Below are 21,438 nucleotides of genomic sequence, written 5' to 3'. Positions count from 1 at the left end.
CATAGCTGTATCTGAGCTAAATGCAACACTAGTGGTAGCCATTGCTGACAGCTTCCCATAGGTGTTGTACTCAAGACCCTGCTATCCGAGACCAACACTTGCCCGAGACCAGAGTGCACCAGAGACCAGGACTAAGACCAAGACTTTTGGGGGTTGAGACCGAGTCAAGCCAAGACCAAGACCAAGACCATAAAAATCAATTAAAAAAAACATGACAAGGTTGAACAGCTAAAGAGCGTTCTCTCTTTAATTTTAGTTTTCTTTTAAATCAATTTGACAGATAAAAACAAGGTGTCTGCACCTATTTCAAAGCACAACATGCAAAAATCTCAAATCTTAACAAATTTGTTCAACTAACTTCTTGTAATAAATACATACTTGTATGTATTTGAAAGCCACTGACAAGTCCAGGATTATTTTATCTAGATTTAGCAAGTGAATGAGGCCTAGTATAAGTGTTGAGAGGTATTTCTGACTAGATATAAGATGGATTGATGTCCGAGTTTTGGCAGGTGTTGCTATTGTTTTAGCAAGTGCTTCTCCTTATTATTACATTAATATGTCGAAAAATAGCAGAACAGTGCTGGTCTTGACCGGTCTTGATGGAAAATCCCAAGTCCGGGCAGACCAAGACCGAGACCGAGACAAGGCTGAGTAAAAATGCTCCAGAGACCAAGACAAGACTAAGACTTTCAAAATGCAAGACTGTTCTCAAGTACAACAACACTAGCTTTCCACCCATGGCTACCGCCTTCTCCTCCTTAGATGATGCTGATCGGTAAGTTTTGTTCTCATACCTGGCAGAATCATTCAAGCTTTGCAAAATCTCCCCAATGACAGACGTGGAATCTGGCCAGTCCATCTATTTGCAAGGTTTCCAACATGAACAGGGTTCTTTTTGTCTGTGGTTAAGTTTATTTCATAACCTTTAGCCGCCCAAAGTTCCTCATTTTCTTTCAAAATAAAAGCTGGTCTGTATTAAAATAGGATCCCAAGTCCTCTTAGTTTATTACATGATTACCTGTAGAAAAAAAAGATTAATCACTACTGAAAAATGTAAGCATTTGACAGCCTTTTCCAATGTCAGTATCATAAAATACATGTTCGCATTCATTTGACACACAAGACACTGGTTTTTATCAGTATAGACTGTGAAATGTGTCTGTTTAATGCAAAACTGTTGAATTTTAAACATGCAATTTAAAACACAATCAACTAAAAATAACTATTAAAAAGGGATGATAAATTAAAGATGTAAAAAACAGACCCATATAACAATATACTATAATTAAAAGATATTACATGCTTGATATTAAAGCTCTTTCCAGCACAAAATTTCCAACAAAACTAGTGACACCAAGAACAGAAGTACAAGAACACAGAGACAGCTATTTAACCCCTCCAGGGGGCAGGACCGGCCTATCAGACAGCTGAGGTAGGATGTCGGTGGGGGGGCAAGGAATATAAATGGTGCTCCCTCCTCTCCATTAGTCCGTCTGAGTGGAAGATGGAGGAGGGGTTGTGACGCTCGGGGTGGGGTCAGGCTCAGGTGCTGAGCAGACAGGAGGAGAAACATCCCCCTCTTATTCCTCTTATCTGAGTTGTTGCACCTTTGAGGCGAGCCGCCCCCATCCATCTTCAATTTGGCTAAACCTGAGAGTTACCTGGAGGCTCCCACTCTAATTCTATTACCACCGCCCCTGAGGGGTATGTATCGCTGGTCATCCTCGATAATATATTCTGTGGAATCAGCACGCTTTAGCTGTAATTTAAGTATTATCTCTGTCTCTGACTGAACTTCTTTTGTGAGAAGTCGACTTCATCGGGGACCTCGATGAATCAGATGAACCAGGACAAAAAGGATATTTTTAGATGTGTGAAAATAGACCTGAAGCCTGCAGCTGCATAAGACTTTTTTTTCCATTATTGTCAAGAGGAAGTGTTTGGGGAAGTTAGCTCAGATGTGTTTGCTTGCAGTGTTGTTATTTGTTATGTGTGCACATGAGAACCAGACAGAGACAGAGGGGTTCCTGTTCAGTTCCCGTGGTAGCAGGTGTGTAAATAACACCCTTATAATAATGAGGGCGAATCAAAGAGCTGAGGGACCGTCATCCCCCGTCTTATCGCCAAACTCCCACATTGATCCCAGCTCATATGCTCATCATCGGTGTCCCCCAGGCTCCGGTCCCTTCCTCCCCCTCCTCTCTGGTCTGCTGGGGGGCTCGTTATAATTCTGAGTCTGTAGGCTGGGAGTGTGGTGGCATAATTTTTTTCTCCAAGTGTCCTGCCTCTGTGCAGGCTGACAGCTGAACCCAAATCCACTGCTTCAGTGAGCCGGATTATAGGCCAGTGTATGTGCTTTGCCTCGTTTCCCTCACTGTTGTTACCTGTTAGCAGAACGAGCTCAGGACCTGCAGGGAAAGTGGGATGAAAAGGCACTGAGCTAAAGGGAAATTAGCAAAGGAAATCACATACAGGAGAATTGGGAATGAAACCTTGAGTAGAGAAGTAATTTGTGGTGAGATTTAATGGAAAGGTGTCCAACCAGGCAGACTGTGATAAAGTGATCTTTAGTTGTCAAAGTTCAGACACTTACATTGACCGCTAGAAAAACTGTGGTTAAAATATAACTTCATGAAAGAAATGCCAGTTTTCATATTTCACAACAGTTCAACCTCATTCCATCATGAATGGAGATTCTGTCCACACAAAAATGAGAATATAAAATGTGTGTATTCACAAGTTTAAGTGTGTCATTGGGCAGTGATCTTTTGTGGCTGACGCTTTTACACTGAGAGAAAAAAACGTGAACAAAAACAGAGTCCATACCGGATGACGATAGGGAGTGATGAAGGGGAGCTGTGTGCATTACCATTTTTCTCTGACATTACATATTCAAAAATATTTTGTGGAATTTGATTTGAATTTCAAACAAGATGAGATCAAATCTGACAAGTTAAGATGTGAAAACACAAAACAATCTTCCCTGTCCCAGTAGGGCAGTAGTTCTAAAACTGGGGTCTAGGCACCCGTGGGGGGCAATGTTCCCGCTATCTTTCAAAACTTTTGAGCAGACATTTGACTCCCCTGAGTACCTACTTCATCAACCGTGGGCGACATCTGACCCATACCCTACATCCACATGGCAGCACCATGCCATCACCTCTCCAACCCCAAATATCATTACAAGTGACTATAACTATAATGATTAATAATCACTGTTCAAGTCATGAATTTCACCATTTATTCATTAATTCAATTCACAAGCTATTCTCAGTTATAGCGAGCAGAAATGTTGATGACTGGAAATCCTGTTTAATGTAACCAAGGTTTGCATTTCAAGGATTTACAATTCTTTGAAATGTAAAAGTAAACTTTGATTCTATCTTACAAGTTTTTGTCCATAGGCAAAAGCAGACATTAACAAAGTTTGCAGCTTCATATAAAAAGCAGGACGCTTAATGATGGATGAGACAAAGCACATGCTCTGTTCTAGTGCTTTATCAACCTAATCAGTCTGGTCTCCTAAAGGACTTCTACCTGCACAAGTTAAACAGCACACTACAGAGAAATCACACTGTTAGAAACATCAGGGCTTAAATCCTTTTGTTATAGGTCCATTATAGGAGATCAACTCTTTCCTGGTCTCATTGTAGATCATTTTAGTCAGATTCATTCTTTAAAGCACGGTATTTACATAAAAATGGACATCCGTTTAATGTTAAAAATCATTAGTAATTGTTTATTTAAATAATAGATTATTTAAATGTGTTTAAGTTAACACTGGGAAAGATGTAATCAAATGTTTTAACTCTCATTACTGTAATAAATAAAATGATAAAAACAGAGACATTTACAGCTTTACTCTCTTCAGCTGAAGCCCTTTTAACTCCTGTAGAAGTTTTCTATTCCTGGTTCCTGTACGCCTCTGTCTCTCACTGCCCTGCAAATCAGTTATCAGGATTTAAGAGATTTTATGATGTTTTTGATTGGTTAATTATCAATATATAGTAAATCTATAATATTTCCTGCAACGTGGCACTTATCAAATGTTTTGAAAATAAGCTCATATATTAATGTTTAACCACTAGGGTGTATTGTCATGATAAAATATAGAAGTGAAATGTTAATGAAACGATATTTTAACAGTCTGCAGCTCTAAGGGGAGAGAGAGGGAGAGAGAGAGGGTGCGGTTATTCATACAGACAGCATTAACGCATGTATGCGCCATGGTCAGAGAGGAATAAATCAGGAGAAAAGTTCAATTCTGTGTTGAATCCTTTTCTCCCCTGCAGATAGAAGCCTCAGGTCTGAACCACCAACATGTTAACTTGTGTTTGTCTGTCTGTGAGTGGCATTAGTGTTGTGTGAACGACATGAAGCCAAAAGTGTCTGCGCAAAGATGCACAATGGATGCATCAATAGACTCAACTACATGGCAGTTATTTCGGGAAAAAAATTGCCTTTTATGTGCAAATCAGTCGTTGAAACAAGCATCCACTTCACACACTCTGGCACTAAGAGTCACACACAGTTAGAGGGATGTGTAGTTTGTGACACTGTTAAATTCAACTCACCAAAATGCCTCCCTGAGGAACCCTCTATAGCCGAAATCCACTGGTATTTGTCAATATCAGGCCTTGCCATCAGCGCATATTAGAAAAAAACAGTGAAAACCCGTTGAATGTGCAACTTTTTTTTTTCTGCACAGAGAGGTGGAGAGCAGTGCGCAATTGCGCAGTAAAACCCCCTTAGAGGGAACAGTGCTGGGGGGTCCGCATGTCACAGCTTTCCGCATGTCACAGCTTAGGGGTCTGCAAAATAATTGAAGATAAATTATTCAAGTAATTCCATGTCATTAAAAAGCAAATAAATACATATAGGGGCCACAGAGCCATAAAACAACTGTACTAAACCTATGCCTCCCACATAAGTCAACTTTGGACCAATAAAAACTCAGATATGATTGTGAGCTCACGTCAATCTATCACTTGTCACGCCTCAATCACTTTGCTCAGGACGCATTTGGATTGCAAGTCAAGCTAACAACAATGGATAAATATTTAAGTGTGTCCACTTCATCAAGTGATGCTAGGCCCAAACCAGGCAAACCGAGAAAATATGATGACGGCTATCTAGAGTTTGGCTTTATAGAGAACAGCGACGGAAGACCAAAATGTGTTGTGTGTCTTCATGTGAAACCATGAGGCCCGTTAAGCTAAAGCGTCATCTGGTAACAAAGCATGCAAAGTTAAAGGACAAAACAAAAGATTTTTTCAGACAAAAGGGTGAGAAATGGTGAGCCTGACCACAACCTCAGAAAAAGCACAGAGGGTTTCTTATTTGGCTGCTCAAAGGATCACAAAAAATAAGAAGCCACACTCAATTGGACAAGAGCTAAAGTACAGTATCTAGGAGTACAAATGGCAGTTAACATATGTTTAATCAGCATGAGGGTTATGTGGGGGCCCTTTGAAAATGTTCTGCCCTGTAATGGGTCCCTAGCCCAGACAAGTTTAAATACCTCTGCTGTAGGGAAATCTGTCTGAGACTCTGTCCCACAGATAGTCTGCTTCCAAAGACTGTAAGAAGAATCAGACAAAGCCTGTGTGACATCAGCTGTTTGATTACAATAGGCAGACTCAAACAGCTTTTGAGGCCAATCCATGGCAGCCTCCATATTGAAATCGCTGTCTCAACTGAACTAAGGATCAACCCAACAGCAGACAAGAGCCCACCCACTGAGCTGGACTTCCTTTCAGCTAAGCTATCACTAAAGCTGGCCTTCTGGTGGTAACGTCTGACTGTCAAGCTATATGTCAGTCAAATGAGACCTGCAATTAGTGCACAGTGAGGTTTCTCCTAAATATAATGAAAACAATTGAGGTACAAATAAATTCTCCCCCTGTACAGTGTGTGCTCATGAAGACAGGCTGTAAACCAGTTTATTTAGTGTAAAAAACTGTTTTTGAACATGTGTTGTGTACAGGATTTCTGGTGTTTCTGCACCTCAAGTGGACACTTGTCGTATTGCAAGTTTTTGCACTTCCACATTGCCTTCACTTTTCAGGACCTGAGGTTGCCACCTGGCTGCTTCACACAGCCATGGCTCGAGATATATTCTCATCCAGCAAGAGCCAGTCACCTACCCAAACTAACTGAGGACTCAGGCCCTTCTCCCTCGAGTAAGAGAGGTGACCATGAACCTGATGGTCACTCTGACTGAGCTCCAGAGATCCTGTGTGGAGACTGGACAAAGTTCACTGCAACTCCAAGCATTTTCATTTTTTACTGCTAAAGTTACGACGACTATGTGAGTGTAGTTAAGAGCTAATTTGATTTTCATCTGAAATTAGTAACCTGCTGAGGGCTTTCATATTGAGACTCTTTGCCAAAATTTTCTTTCCAGAAAACAGTTCTTTTGGGCCCCAACCAACAATTTAAGAGCCACTGCTCTAGGCTATGTGTCGTTTTAGTGACCGCCAAATAGAACAAGAAGTTCAAGGGTTGTCATTTTGGTTAAGCAAAACTTTTTGGTATATTTTTCTTAGTACTGCAGGGTTGTAAGAAGTTACTTTTCCTAGTAGGCAATGCAGTAACCTGGAGAGTTAGTTCTAAAGTTATGCTGAAGAACTAAGAGGACAGTTTCGTAGGCATGGAGGCTGCCTGTGCACATGCATCTTTTAGTCCCATATTTGCAATTTCCTCTGGTTTTTTTAGCGTCCGCAAGGTTACTCAGTCCATTTGACAGAGTCACTGATATTTTTATTAATATGTTGATTCTATTATGCTACTTTCAGTTATTTTTATGAAGACTGTACATTTATGACCATTCATCTGAGACACCATATTTCTCAGAAAAGAACAGCCGTTATTTATCAGTACAACATATTTACAGTTATGGATTTATTTTTAAATTCACCTTTATTTATAAACAAACTCTGGCAGTAACAGTCATGAAATGACTTAGACACCCTCCTGAGAAAAGCAAACTTCAAACATAACAGACTTAGAAACATTTCATAAGTAGTTTAGAAGTAGTTCCATGAATGGTTGCCTGCTTTAGCTTCATCAGTTTCAGATGAAGCTAACATAGCTATGCTAGCTACGTAACTACCATTACTACATAAGCCAATGTAGCTAAGTTAGTTTAAGCAAGGTAAGATTTTTCAAACATATCTAAAGCTAGGTAGATAACATATATAGCTGTCCATAGCTGCTTTGTGAGCTTAGCTTTTCCTATATTAGCTACATAGCTATGTAGCTATGTAAGCTAAATGGCACCATAATCTAGCTAGCTTTAGAAAATGTAGCTAAAGCTAACATTGTTATGCAGATAATGTAGATACATAGCTGTACATAGTTGCTTTTAAAGCTTAGCTTTCGCTATATTAGCTATGTAGCTATGTTAGCTACATGGCACCATTATCTAGTTTGCTTAAGTAAACATAGCTAAGGCTAGCATAGCTACAAGATAATGTAGATACACAGCTCACAAAGCTGCTTTGTGAGCCTAGTTTTAGCTATGTTAGCTACATAGCTCTGTTATCCATGTATCTTGCGCAGCTAACAGAGCTACGCACACCATGTTTGCTGCTTTAGAGTGTTTCAATGGAGGACAGGGATTTTTTCCTGTAAGCAGACTGTTTATTTAATGTTTTTAGTTAGAGTTTTGCAGGTCAGGTCAACTTTTCATTTTTGGCATCCTTACCATTACCTTAACCCTTACCATAAACCTAAACAAAAGTTTAATCCAGTTTTATTTCAAAAGTTAGCATGCAGTGAAATAGACAGTGTCTCAGATGAACAGTCTGTGAGAATGGCTGTCAGACATGAACTTTCTGCTGCCAGACTGTCTTGAAAAACACCTCAAACAGAATTACTGACTAAAATGCAAAACCTCAGCACCATGCACTGTAGTGTTGGTGGTCACACGTCTGCAAAAGGTCAACCTATTACTCAGAATCTTAATGAATAAGGGCCTGGTCTGAGGGACACTGAATCTTCTCTCGATCTCAGAGTAAGACCCTCGTCCCAGAGGGTCGATCAGGCACTATTTTCTGTGCCTGCATAACAACAGACTGCAGGTCATGAGAGTTCACTCTGGGAGACCCCTGACAGCCACCCATGTAACCAGAGCTACTGAGAGTTTACACCATTGTTTGTTGAGTTAGAGTTGATGCATGGACTCTATTTGAAAGCACCTAGTAAACATCCTGCTACATTTACCAGGCCTTAAATTTAGATGTGGTTGCACTTCCAATGTCCTTGATTTTTCTGTGTTCTTGTTTGTGACTCTTCCAGGACAATTAATTAGGGATTGAAGTCACATGCAAAGTTGTTAGCTCAGTCTCCTGCCTGGGGTCCATGCCAAATTTCCTTTAAAAAACAACGTAGTCACTAATCATGTAGGCTGCTTGTACTCACTATCTAAATAATTTAAAACATCAGGTTACTGCTGATATTTATTCATATGCAATCTTCATCTCGTCCTCTGCCTCCTTCTTTGACTCTCCTCTGTATGCAGTTGTTTTTACACCTGTATGTTAGTAGAGCACAAGTTTTTAATGCAAAGATCATTTCCAAGCCTTATATCCAAACACTGGAACCAGGTACAGAAGACAGCCTGTAAAGGTAAGGGATTAACTTGTATATTTTGATTATAATGTGCATTTATTACAGCAGAGAACAGGCCTTGAACTTCAAAATAAAACCAGCCATCTTTCTTGTATAACAGTTTACTCTCTGAATAATTTGGGTTTTAGTTCATTTTGTATGTTTTTTAATGGAAAGCCAGTTATTTATAAGTAAAAAAAATGACATTTTCAAGTGATTAAGTTCTTAAAACTGTTTCCTATTATTTTTGTAGCATCTGGTTTGGATTGAATGGTATCCATTTTTTGATGGTGTTAAAATTTTCCCTTTACAAGTCTGAGGATGCTCATGCAGGCTTGAAATGCTACTTCTTGTTATAAATGTTTGGAATATGAGCTGCTTGGTGTGTCTTCAGTCTTTTTAGATCCAGCACCCATTTCTGGATGCACGTTTGTTTCTCAATTTTAAAATGTTCCCTGTCGTGTTATTAAAAATCAAATTCTGAAAGAAACAGTCCAGGTTAAGCATTTGCCGACATGCACATTGCGCTACTAATGAAGCAGAGCAAGCGCCTCAAATGTGTCTTTTACCTACTCTTAAAAACTCCATTAGTACACTCAGGGGTAGATCCACTCAAATTTATTGCACCAGAACAATAGCAGCAGTTTAGCGTGAGTTTTGTGCTTGCTAATAGCTCCTTTTTAGCACCGTATTGACCAAATAGCAAGTTCTAATCAGTCAGAGTATTTTCTGTCAGGTCCTTTTCTATTCTGTTTTTGACAGGAAATGGGAAAAACAAAAAAAAAAGGAGCCATTTTCTCTTTTTTTGTTTGTTTGTTTTTGACCCAAATTTGAAAGAAAAAAAAGTAAAACAAGCTGTATTCACATTTTTAGCATTTTGGTCACAAAAACAGAAAAACATAACAAATTGTTAAAAGGGTCCAATTTTAGTTTTTTGTTTCTTCAATTCCATTCTTTTGTCATCTTGTTTTATCAGTTACTTGAGGAAAAGGAAATCCTGTGACCCATTGGGAAGGTTGACTATTTCAAAAATGAAGCCCTTGGAGAAACCAAGTAAGCTGATGGCTGTTGCTTTAATCTTCTGATGACATAACAAGATGAACTACAGTTATGATATGTTGACCTTATGAAAACAATATGTCATCTGTTGAAGTAGAATACTGCAGAAATGAATACTTTTAGTTTAGGGTTGTAGTTTTAGTAGTTTTAGTTTATGCACCGATCCAATACCGGTTGGTGTAGCTTTATATTTTGCTTCATTTTGTCATGCTGTTGGCGCTATAAACCGGAAATCAATTCTTCTTCACCGCCGGAAAACATGTCATGCGGGCTACCATTTTTAGCGCAGTGAAGAAGAACCAGAGGACCCACTGCAGCAGCAAAGAATGGTGTCTGCGGGACAGTTTTTATTTTTTTTTTATGTGATCGTTAAAATGCCTTCCAGACCAGCGCTGTCGTACAAGACAAGAAGTCACACAGTTTATCAAAAGTTAAATAGCTTTAAAACATAAACCGTTGCCTCTTATTTGTTTTCCCTCTTGAAGTTAGCCGTTGTGCTTTGCCATTGGCGCTATCGATCCCTTTGAAGACCTTGCGAAGCAGGAACTTGTGACTTTTGGGGATTTTAATTATTAAATTCACACCAGTAAACACAATACTGAACATCTTTTTCCATTTTGACTGAATTACAATCGTTTATTACTGCTAGCTCGAATGCTAACACAAATGCTAACTGCCATATCATGTACTCTCTGTGAGGTCTGTCAACCAGTTGCAGGCTGTTCTAATAATCACGTCATGCTGCCCACATAAAGCATAATAGAGAGAGACAGAGAGAGCCTGTGATGTAGCCTTCTATATTAGCCCACTGTTATTTTAATATTTCGCAGTAAAACTCAATAACCAGCAGCAAAACAACTTTAGGGTCACAGAGATGCTGCACATTATGATTCTATTTGTTGAGTCAAATATAGGTCTAATAATTTGCTACTCTGCACAGAAAGTTCACACTGGTATTGGATCAGTACTCTGCATCAGCCAATACCAACACCTTGGTATCGCAATCATACTGGGAAGGAAAAAATGGTATCCGAACATCCCTATTTTAGTTAGTTTGTTGTTTTTGTCCCTGTCAAAGCCTGCAGACCCAAACAGCTGATCAGAACTGCTGAGGCAGAAGAGAATGTAGCTGGTAGCCAAAGCTTGCTTTACAAAATAAAACCAAACACAGAGGCTTTCTGGGTAAAAATGAAACACTACAAAAAATGTAGATATGTAGTGTTCGATTGAGCCAACCGTGATTTTTGGCCATTTTTTAACCTTAAATTTGCTATATTATGCATGGCAGCTCTGCCAGTCTGTGGCCAAAAGAGGCAACGTTCGCTGAAATCTCTCAATGCTGAGGCCGCTACTATTGCCAAGGAGCTTATAGAACCCAACTTCAAAAATACTGAAATATTCCTTTAATATTTCCAAAGCAAAATGTTTAAATGAGTGTATTTATGCTAACAGACTCAGTGATTTGGTATAGAAATAAAATGGGAAGCAAAATTATGTGGTTCAATGGAATAAATCAGAGAGAAGTGAGTCGTTCTCTTTCTATAAATCTGACAGAATATCTGCCCTCTTTGTAAAGTGTCTTGGGATAACTTTCATTATTATTGGCACCATACAAATAAAGAGTGACTGACTGTTGATTCTTCAAACATCACAATCATGCAAATGAGATTTCAAAACTATTCAAAACTGTTCAAATTATTTCATTAACCCAACATCCCAGTGAAAATGATTCACCATCTGGGTGAAAATAAACCAGGGTTTGGGTTGAATTTATGACCCTTTTTACTGGGCCGCATTAACCCAGCATGCAGGATCGGGTCCAGTTTAAAACTACCCTGTGTTTGCTGTTTTAAGTCGAATATCTTTTCACTCTGTTCTCTCTCTTTAAGATGGTTTTGCCCCTCTTTGAATTTTGAGGATCAGAAATCATAATTTCTTTTGTCTGTCATGAGTTAAATGTGTTTTGGTGCTGAATTTGTCCTCAAAGGTCTCATTTTTGTCAGTCTTTCACGATTAGAGCATAATCAAACAAGTTTTGTTGTATTTTTCTTATTCTTGAATTATCTTCAATCTGCGTTTGGAGTAACTGGCACAGCAATCTTAAAATCTTAAAATAAAATCAAAGAGAAAAAAACAATAATAGAAAGAATAGCACAGCAAGTGGGCATATGGAGACACATCTGCTCAATATGTTTGTGTGTGGCTTACCTTGTTAATGAGGGACCCCTCCTCTCCTCCCCTCTCCTCCCTCCTCCCCCCTCCTCCATACATCGGAGGCTGTGAGCTGCAGCGGCGGCAGATCGCGGTGCGGACCCCGGTGAGTGTTGATCTCCGGAGACGGATAACCTGCCGGGCTGGATCGCTCCTCAGTCTCCACTCTCTCAGAGCTTAAGGCACTGCCACTCTTACATTCCCGCCGGGGGATTTTTCTCTTCGCACCACAGGTAAGATCTTTTTGTACAAGTTTTTTTTCTATCAATCGCTCTGGGATACCCACACCTCTAACATTGCGCGCAGTGAGACTGCTCTTTTCTCCTAATAGTGTTCAGATCACTACGGATGTGACACAATCTCGTGTATTTTTACTACAAAAAGGCGAGAATTTTGTAGAAACTGCAGTGGATTAACTTGGAAGTCACGTCTCAGCTGCTTAGATGAAAGATGGCAACTCGCGTTTTACGCACGTGTTCTCGATTGTTTTTCACGGGATCCATGGACGAGCCTTGAAGTTTTCATGGCAACAGATAGGATGCCTTTTTCAGGATGATTCCAGGAGAAAAGTGAAAGATAGAAAGTGTAAATGCTTGGCCAGTGTGTATGTCTGGAGATCACTTAAATTAACAGCTGACTTTTCCAGAAGGATGACGCGTCTCAAATTGGAAAGAAAATCTTTACAAGAGCATGGGGGACGTTTAATTGGGACATTTTTTAATTAAGGACAACTCAGATAAAATATCCTATCATTAGAAACTTAATTGGGTAAAACGAAGTGAAGCGTGATGGACAGGCAGCTCCCCCTGCCCTCTATTTGGCTCTCCCTTCCTTTTAGCGCACGATCTCCAGCCTCGTCCGCATCAGTTTTACGCACCACTTTTTACATTTCTCCTAAAGTTAAAAATGGCAGAAGTTGCTCTCTGACACTTGATTCCGTTCTCTGCCCACAAAGGAAAAACCTACCTCTCTCCTTTCATGGATCTCGATTGGAGTCAGCGCGATTGAGCAGTTAATTAAGAATACCTCCGATATCATAACTCAAAACTCTTCATACATTTCTAAAAGTGTTGAATTGGGCAGAGATTAGAAGCTGTAATAGCATTTTAATATTTGAGTAAAGTAAGAAATGAAGACATTCATCATCATCAAGTCTTGGAAAAGAAATCCACCCAGCTGGATACAGAATAAAGTGTAGTTCTTTAACAAGAGGTCACACTAGACTTATTTTACTGGAAATTTTAAAAAGTGAGTTGTAGCTGCATGTTGCTCCGAATAATAATATAAGGCTTTAGGAGCCATTAAGGTTATTAGAACAACAATCTGTGCAAGTGCTTGAGTTGGTGAGCTTTTGTGTGGAAGCAAAATCTGAGTTTGAAGTTGCTCTTAAGGATGATTTGGGAGATAAGGACCAAATCTAACGCCTCTATATTTTTATCAGAAAGTTGATACTTCATATTTGCCTAAACCTGTAGGGAGATAACAGGAGGTTGTCGCACTACCATAACCATAAACTTTGATGTGATTTGAGCAAAAATCAGACAATCCTGATTCATGTTTTAATATGAAAGCAACAAGAAATGAAGTCCTAGACACCCGGTAGAAGGGGATTTTTCATTTCTAATAGTCAAAAATTGCAGACAAACTCTCTTTCACTCCAAATTGTACAACATTATTTGCAAAATTGTCTCATGTCCTATTGAGATAGTTAGAATTTTTTGTGCTCTTGAATACCAGATATTTCAAAATGATAAATCTCAGTTATTTGTTGATCTTTATATCAAAAACTGAGAAAATATAACAGTATTCAGTTATATTTATAACCTAAAGGGAGCAAGCACTATCCAAATTGCACAAATATGTTGGCAACATTTGGAAAAGTGGAAAGGTGGGACTGGTGAAGATCGAGTGCTCCTCTCCAACTCCACCAAACTGTTTCCCAGAGCGTCACCGAAACGCTGCAGATGTATTTATGTGATTTAGACAGTGTGCTGGAGTTTGCCTGCTGTTTTTTGATCAATTGCCCAGTGTAGGGGGCTGCAGGGTTAATGCTGTTGCCTCACAGCAAGAAAGCTTTCGGTTCAAATCCTGGTGGGACAGGGTTAGGGTCTCGTGCATTTACTCGCCGGGCTTTCTGTCTTCCACCCACAACCCAAAAACACGCTCTTTGGTTAACTGGTGACTCTAAATTGTCGGTATTGGAGAAAGTGAGCATGCCTGGTTGACTGGCGACCAGTCCAGGGTGTACCCTGCCTCCTGCCCAGAGACAGCTGGGATCAGCTCCAGCCCCATGTGACCCCAAATGGGATAAGCAGTGTAGATAATGTATGCCATAATTTGGTGTCTGGGACTCTGATTTTTGTTGCTGTGGTTTAAACAAGTATCATTTGATTAAAAATGCTCCTAAATTTGTCAGAAAAGTATAAAAAGCATATTACAGTTAGAGGTTCTTACCATAAACTGCCGAGCTTTAGGTTGGCATCTGTTTTTCCCCAAATCAACATCAACTATATTAACACATCCTCTGTTGTATTAAGAAATGTAGAAAGCCAATCACCCGCCTTAAAATGTCTTTAGTAGTAACTGCTGATGTGGAACACGACATACATGCATGACATTAAGGAATGTCTGCTCTGGTTAAAGCCTAAGAACCATCCCCGGTTCTGTATAGGACCCTTGAGCTGTGTGTCCAAATGTGTAGCGCATACAAACACAGCGTAGCACTCTGCTGCAGCCTCTGGCGGCAGGCGATAAGGCTCGAGGGGTTTGACTCCCACGCTGAACCCTCTGAGTGCCGTGAAGCTCTCGGGGCAGGCTCTGTGACCACTTTGATTAGAGGGATAATAAACCCATTTATAGAGGGGCTTTCAGGTGACGTAACTCTTCTCGGAGGAGATAAAAGAAGAAGAGAGTTTACTGCTATGTTCTTATTTCTGGCTGCCAACAAAAATCATGACAAACTGCAGCTGCACAAAAAAGTTGGTTGAGTTGGAACGTGATTCTGAAATTCAGTGAAGTATTCAGATATTGATTTTATGAAGTCACCTGGGAGTAGAGCTGGGCACTTAATGTTGTGCGTGCTTCACCCATGGAAAAGTAGGGGTGCCCCCCAAAGTCGAATCTGATTGGTCAGATTTTGCCTATAGTCTCTAAATTATTTTGCAGTTATCTGTAATACTTTTACTGCACTCTTGGATCCATTTGCAACATAAGAAATAAACCACACTATGAAATTATTGTCTGCTAACCCTGGAATAATAACTTATCCTATGATAGGACTTCATCCATCCTTGTTTCTCTGAATCAGCGGTGACTTTATAACCATGTTACACCTGCCCATTTACAACACAGATGGCTGATAGCTGAAGTGAGAGGAAACCAGAGGAGTGACGTATAAAACTTGGATCTATTCATCCATATTAAACACTAAAACGACCTGATTACCAAATGACAAAAATGAATATACAGTATTGGCCACTGTCAAACATCTAACACACCAGCAAAATAAACTTGTAAATAACAAACCAGTTTACATGTGCCTTGGATTTTAATCTCTCTGAAGTATTGCAAATCCTTTGATGCTATAAATTAATGTGGAATAAACTTTATAATCAAAGGGATTTCTTCACATTAACATGAAACAAACTTATTTTGCAGCACAAAGTAGAATGAACAACACAGCAACATTCCTGATTATATGAAAAGAAATAATATACCAAACCACTTATGAATTAGAAAAATAACTGCAGGAGACATAGTGAGTTTTAATTTACTTTAATGATGTAGTTTATCTTTTATGCTGCAAAGAAGAGTGATTGAAGATTCATTTGTTATTTCAGAATTGCATTACCAGTAGGGTGCATGATATTATCAGCATAGTAGCAGTATTGCCAGATATTAAAACACTAATTATAAGTATTGGCAGATATTAAAACACTAATTATAAGTATTGGCAGGTATTAAAGCTTGCTTGCACAAACGCACCACAGTGCTCACCTTATAAGGTAAAACATGAAGTTTGTGAAGTTTAAATTAGATCCAACAGAACTTCCTCAGATGAAGTTTCTTTCAGTTTTAGTTTCTACATCAGGTCTAAATTACAGTTAGATAGTTTTTTTGTGCCATCAAAAAATGTTTTCTGTGATCTTTCATGCATTTTTTTCAGGACTGAAAGGACAGAAAAGGTATGGAAATATTGATTTCGTATGGACTAATGTTCTTTCAAAACATAATGACGTAGACGGCGTGTGCAGCTCTTGAGTTTAAACTACAAACACGGGCTAAACAGGCAGCCACTGTTGTTGTTAGCTATCAGTGGAGCCAGTTGGTAAGTAAAAGTCTTGCCCAAGCAGGTCAGGACAAAATCAAATCGTCTTGTCCTCTCAGAAAAGCTTACAATGTAGTTCTATACTCTTCTTTTAACAAAGAAATGTTGTCCAGTTTAAGCAGTCTCTCCCAAAGTTTCGCCCCAACAATGCAAATATAATTGCCCTATAAATTCATCAAACTCACATGAAACTTACAACAAAGAGATGAATAAGGGTGAAATGATGATGCGTGACAGGCATATTAGGAACAGATCCCAACAAAATGCCCAAAATGTCAACACTCCTGATTGTTGGAACCGAGGAGGCTCCCTAGCTAATGCTAGCTACGTACGGCTGACTAGTTAGTGCAAGAACTGGCTGATATTGGTTACTATTTTGCAGTGCAACTAAACAAGGTTCACAGCTAGAGGCTCATTCTCCTCAAATGATGCTGATTGGTCGAGTCATTCTCATACCAGTCACAAATGTTTCAGATTGGAGCTTTGCAGGATGGATCCAACCACTGATGGATCTGGCCAAGCCATTGGCTTTGCTTTGTTAATCAGCTACAATTAGTTAGGAAACAGCAGATTTGGATATTTCCTTATTGGGCATTTCATTTATCTAGTGCTTCAAAATTATCGATTAATTTCAATTGATTTATCACAGGGGGTGAAAAATGTGCTTAAAAATGTATGCTGATTAATCACACTCTGATGCCATGACACAACCAGCTAAAGTAGCTTTGTAACTTTGACTGGAAAGACATGTAAAAATTTGCTGTGCTCTTAATTTTTGGTAATTTAATGGATAAAATCCATGTTCTACAGATTAACACCATCCTAGATTGACTAGAAAGTGGACAATCTGCCCTCAGGCTACACTTCTTCTGTCCCCAAAGCTAATGACATGTTTTGATGCCATTCAGAGATGTCCTTTTTGATTGTTTTGTCACTGCAAACTTTTTCTGAAATTATGGACATGTGTGATTTATTGTGATTAATTAATAACAAAGCCTATGATCAATTAGATTACTATTTTTAATCAGGTAACTGCCAGGTATCAAACATTCCCCTTTTTCTGTCCTTTGTCATAAAAGTTATGCGGCTTTTTAGATATACATTTTTTTTCTTTCGATAAAGAATCCATTTTAAAACTAGAAAAGCACTCAAGGAGCACAGACCTCCACCATTAGCACTATCTCCCAATAGTGAAGAATCCTTTCAAAATTTCCTGGATCCGTCCCCATGTGCCCCCACCATGGCATTCGCCAATTACTCCCTCCCCGGTGGGGTGGAAACACAGTGAGGCAAAGCATTGGCTGTTCGTGGACTGTCATGGTAGAAGTATTGCCTGCCAGTGCCAACAGATGCACTAACAGTCTCACCCATGGTCTCACTGGATGACTGGAAGTCATGGCAGAGGGTGAATATTCCTCTATTCCTCCCAGCATTGTGAGTATTCTCGCTACAATTTGCTGTCTTTCTCTCTGTTATGCTCTGACTTGTCTCCTCGACCGGGTGTGCGCCTTTTAAACTCTATAAACTCCAAAACTTTGAATAGAAACAAACCCAAAATGCTGCTGGGATTGAAGTTACTCATGTCCACCATCTTCTGGTGTAAAGTGGTAACAGCGCAGCCCTCCGCCATTAGCCCTATCTCCCAATAGTAAAGAATCCTTTCAAAAATTCCTGGATCCAGACGGTGATACGGATCACTACCAAAATCTTATCAGTTCTTCCTTATGCCATTTCTGACATTACCTTAAAATATCATCAAAATCCGTCCAAAACTTTTTGAGTTATGTTGCTAACAAACGAACAAACAAACAAACAAACAAACCCACCCGATCACATAACCTCCTTGGCAGAGGTAAAAATCTCAAAAACAGAAAGTAGAGTACCACGAGTTTAAGACAATACAAAAGACAAACTAAAATCCTTGCAGAGAATCGAAAAATACAGGGGAACTGTCTTAGTTTGATATTTCTCCTTGACTGGGTTAGAACAAAAATCTGTTATAATAAGCTCTAGTATTAGAGGAAATATTTTAGAAGATACAGTCTTGTTTGTGAAAGAATATTAGAGCTCTGTGTTTGAAAACTACTTCCTGCACCATTTTGCTTAACTGGATATTGTGTAACGGTGGATCATTGGGTCTGTTTAACCCTCAGAGGACACCGCTGTTGTGTACAACAAGAAGAGACTTGTTCTTCAAAGTTAAGTAACTTTTGAAGCATGAATGGAAACCACTGGCTTGTTTTTTTCTGCCGAAAGCCCTCAGTTGTGCCATTCTAATGACGCTGTCCACGCCTTCGTAGCTTTTACAGAATGTTCTCTAGGAAGCCTGGAACTTGGTTGACTTTTCAAGGTCTTTAAAGATTAAATCCACACCAGTAACTCTGATGTTGGACATCTTTTTATCCATTTAGAATCCATTTTTCAATTGTTCCTGCAGCTATCTGGTAAGCCTGCCACTATATTGTCTGTTTATATCCCAGAATGCATTGCGACTTGGCTATGGCAACCGATGGCAGGCTGTTCTGTTGTCACGTTGTACTTTGTTGAACATCACATGTGCACAGACTTTGAAACTGTAGAAGACAGAATGAGTCACTGCTCTTTAAATATTGACTCAAATTCCTGAAAGTACAAGGACTTTTGTAAAAATATGAATGTTTTGAAGACTTTTTTTTTTTTTTTATCACAGAATGATTATTTTTAATTCTTTAGTCCCAGAGAGATGGGGGAACAAGTTTGTGAAAAAACCCTTAGTCATTAATGTTTACTGTGTTTGATCCATAAAAATCTTTGAGTTTAAATTTCTGATTAGTTTTTTCTTATGCCTTTATAGTCCCATAACAGACATTCAAGTGACATTACTGTGACTCAAATTCTTAAGGCCCAGATAGTCCTGAAGAAAAGATGTCTAGAGCTCGACTGTGCGCCATAAGGTTGAGGTCCAGACTAGACACAAGGTTAAAAAAGCGCTTAAGAGGGCTAAGGGTTGCTGTGGGTTGCTGCCAGTTGTTTGAGGCCAGAGTGGGCCATTTCAAGAGGTTAAGCATAAAATAAACATATTTTTTAACACTAAAAATGTCCCTAAACTGATAAATAACCAATATGAAATTATTGACATGTCGGTCAAAGTCATATTGCCCTACCTGGGAGAACTGTATGTTAAGGCATCTGCTGCAGTGTAGTTAAACTTCATGGTGAAGGTTTAGCAGGTTACATCTTTGGTTACAGACCAGAAGGTTGAACATATTGACTATGCAGTAAAAGATACTGACAGTTAGTATTTACAGCTTCTTTTATGGTCTTTTTTAATGCGCCCTCCAGCAATCTTTGCAACTGGAAGACCTCTTGCTTTTATGCCTCAGTTGTAACAAATCTGGCTGGTTTTTCAGACCACGGGGAGCAATTTTAATGTGAAAATGTGTTAATTCACAAAGTACTAAAATCTGTGAGTCTTAAACGACTGGAAAAATAATTATAAGCATAAATTTGGCCCTGATTTAACCCCATCCCACTCCACATCCTTTGAGGTGGGAGAGGGGTTGTATTTAAGGCTTGTTAAAACTGATTATTAGTTCAAAAAATCCTCAAGAGTGTGATCTCAGTACAATTATTTCTGCAAATATTAATTATTTTTAAAAAGCTTACCTGATCCCTCACAAAAGGTGGAATTTTATCCAAAGTAAGGACAAGGTGAGGGTTCACTGACTATCTTCTTTTGGAGGTTATTTTGTTTTTGTCTGGATATGAATATAAAAGAACAAAAAATCCTTCTCTGCTCTGTTCTAGTGCACATTCTGTTCTGTGCTGGTTTCACATTCAGGAACAGGTAGCAGCAACAAATAACAGGTTTTCAAATTAAATATTTGAAACTGCAGTGTACTTTAAAAACAACAACAACTGTAAACAACCAGCAGCAGCACAGGGCTACAGCAGCAAACTGAATATTCAACATAAAAGTGTTTCACTGTATAAAAGAAATATGCATTAATAAATATCCATACAAAATGTTAAAAATCTTCAAATAAGAACTAAAAGCAGTTATTCAACTGAATAGGATTTATCTAGTAACCATTCCAGATAGACTGTTCCATTTACCTACTGCATGGATATATTTCATGATGGAGCTCTTCTGTGAATAAAGCGATGCCAGGGCCGGTCGGGAGACGTGAAAAAAACATCTTCTCCACCAAGACAAGCTTTTAGTGTGACTCTTAGTTCTTGTTTCAAAGAGGGCGTGGCCCAGCTCTGATTAAACTGCTGCTTTCTTACAGCTACATCCAGGCTAATAGCAACCACAGCAGCAGCCATTTGATACACCGGCAGACCCCACCTGTAATGAATTCAAACCTATACTTAAGCAGACCGGGAGAAAAGTGAATACATCTTTTCTCTCACGGAAAGCTTTCAGTGTGGCTCTCTGCCCCTTGTTTTAATAAAGAAATGTCCAGTTTGACAAAACTGCCGCTGTGGCTACATCTGAGCAAATCACTCCATTAGCAGCCATTGTTAACAACCAGTTAGTACAACTAACCACCAGCCGAATGATCAAAACTAATGCTAAAGCAGGTCGACAGAAGAGCGAAAACATCTTTTGCATCATGAACAGCTTTAAGTGTTGTTGATGTGGTCCAGTTCTGATAAAACTGCTGATATGTTGTAGCTACATCCAAGCTAATTACCGCACTAGAGGCAGCTGCTGCAACTCGCTAGTACAACTTAACCCTGCCCATAGCTACCACCTCATTCTCCTCAAATGATACTGATGTTTGGACAAGTCGGTGTGGATTGGAGCTTTTTAAGATGGATTTGCCCGATGACTGTCTGGCAGGTTCATTTGCTTTGCCAGGTTGTATATCCAGGGACTACTACAGCAAGAAGCAACAGTTTTGAGTTTTCAAACTAAGGATGGAAAGTCGGTTTGATTCAGGGCTCAGATTGGACTGTTGCACTTTCATGTGGCATGGTTCACATTTCCCTTGCACTTGGCCAAACGAACCAAACCATCTGAATAATGACTATTGAGTTCATTTAAAGCAGAAAAAAACCTCTCTGGTGTGAATGCCACCTGAAAGTGAATTGCCAAAAGTGAAAACACTTAATTTCCTAATGTAGATGTTAACAATAAAAGCACTCAAGGAAAATAAAGTTTCCTTCATAATGGAATTAACAGAAGTATTACGTTTAACATTGATTTAACTTGGCGACCGCTGTGTTTACAGTCATCC

At 39.2% G+C, this 21,438-nt stretch overlaps 1 protein-coding gene across 1 annotated transcript in view; it reads left to right on the top strand.

Annotated features, from left to right (window-relative positions):
- Window positions 1–11,989: 11,989 nt before the first annotated feature.
- Window positions 11,990–21,438, top strand: part of LOC121523004 (endothelin-converting enzyme-like 1) — a 114,065-nt gene continuing 104,616 nt past the window's right edge. The window contains exon 1 of the mRNA XM_041807738.1: window positions 11,990–12,119. The gene's annotated coding sequence lies outside the window, so the exon portion shown is untranslated. The remainder of the gene's footprint in view (window positions 12,120–21,438) is intronic.

This window comes from Cheilinus undulatus, linkage group 2 (assembly GCF_018320785.1).
Source record: "Cheilinus undulatus linkage group 2, ASM1832078v1, whole genome shotgun sequence".
NCBI classification, from domain to species: domain Eukaryota; kingdom Metazoa; phylum Chordata; class Actinopteri; order Labriformes; family Labridae; genus Cheilinus; species Cheilinus undulatus.
The sequence above is the reverse complement of the archived record's forward strand: the minus strand, read 5'-3'. Positions and strand labels throughout refer to the sequence as shown.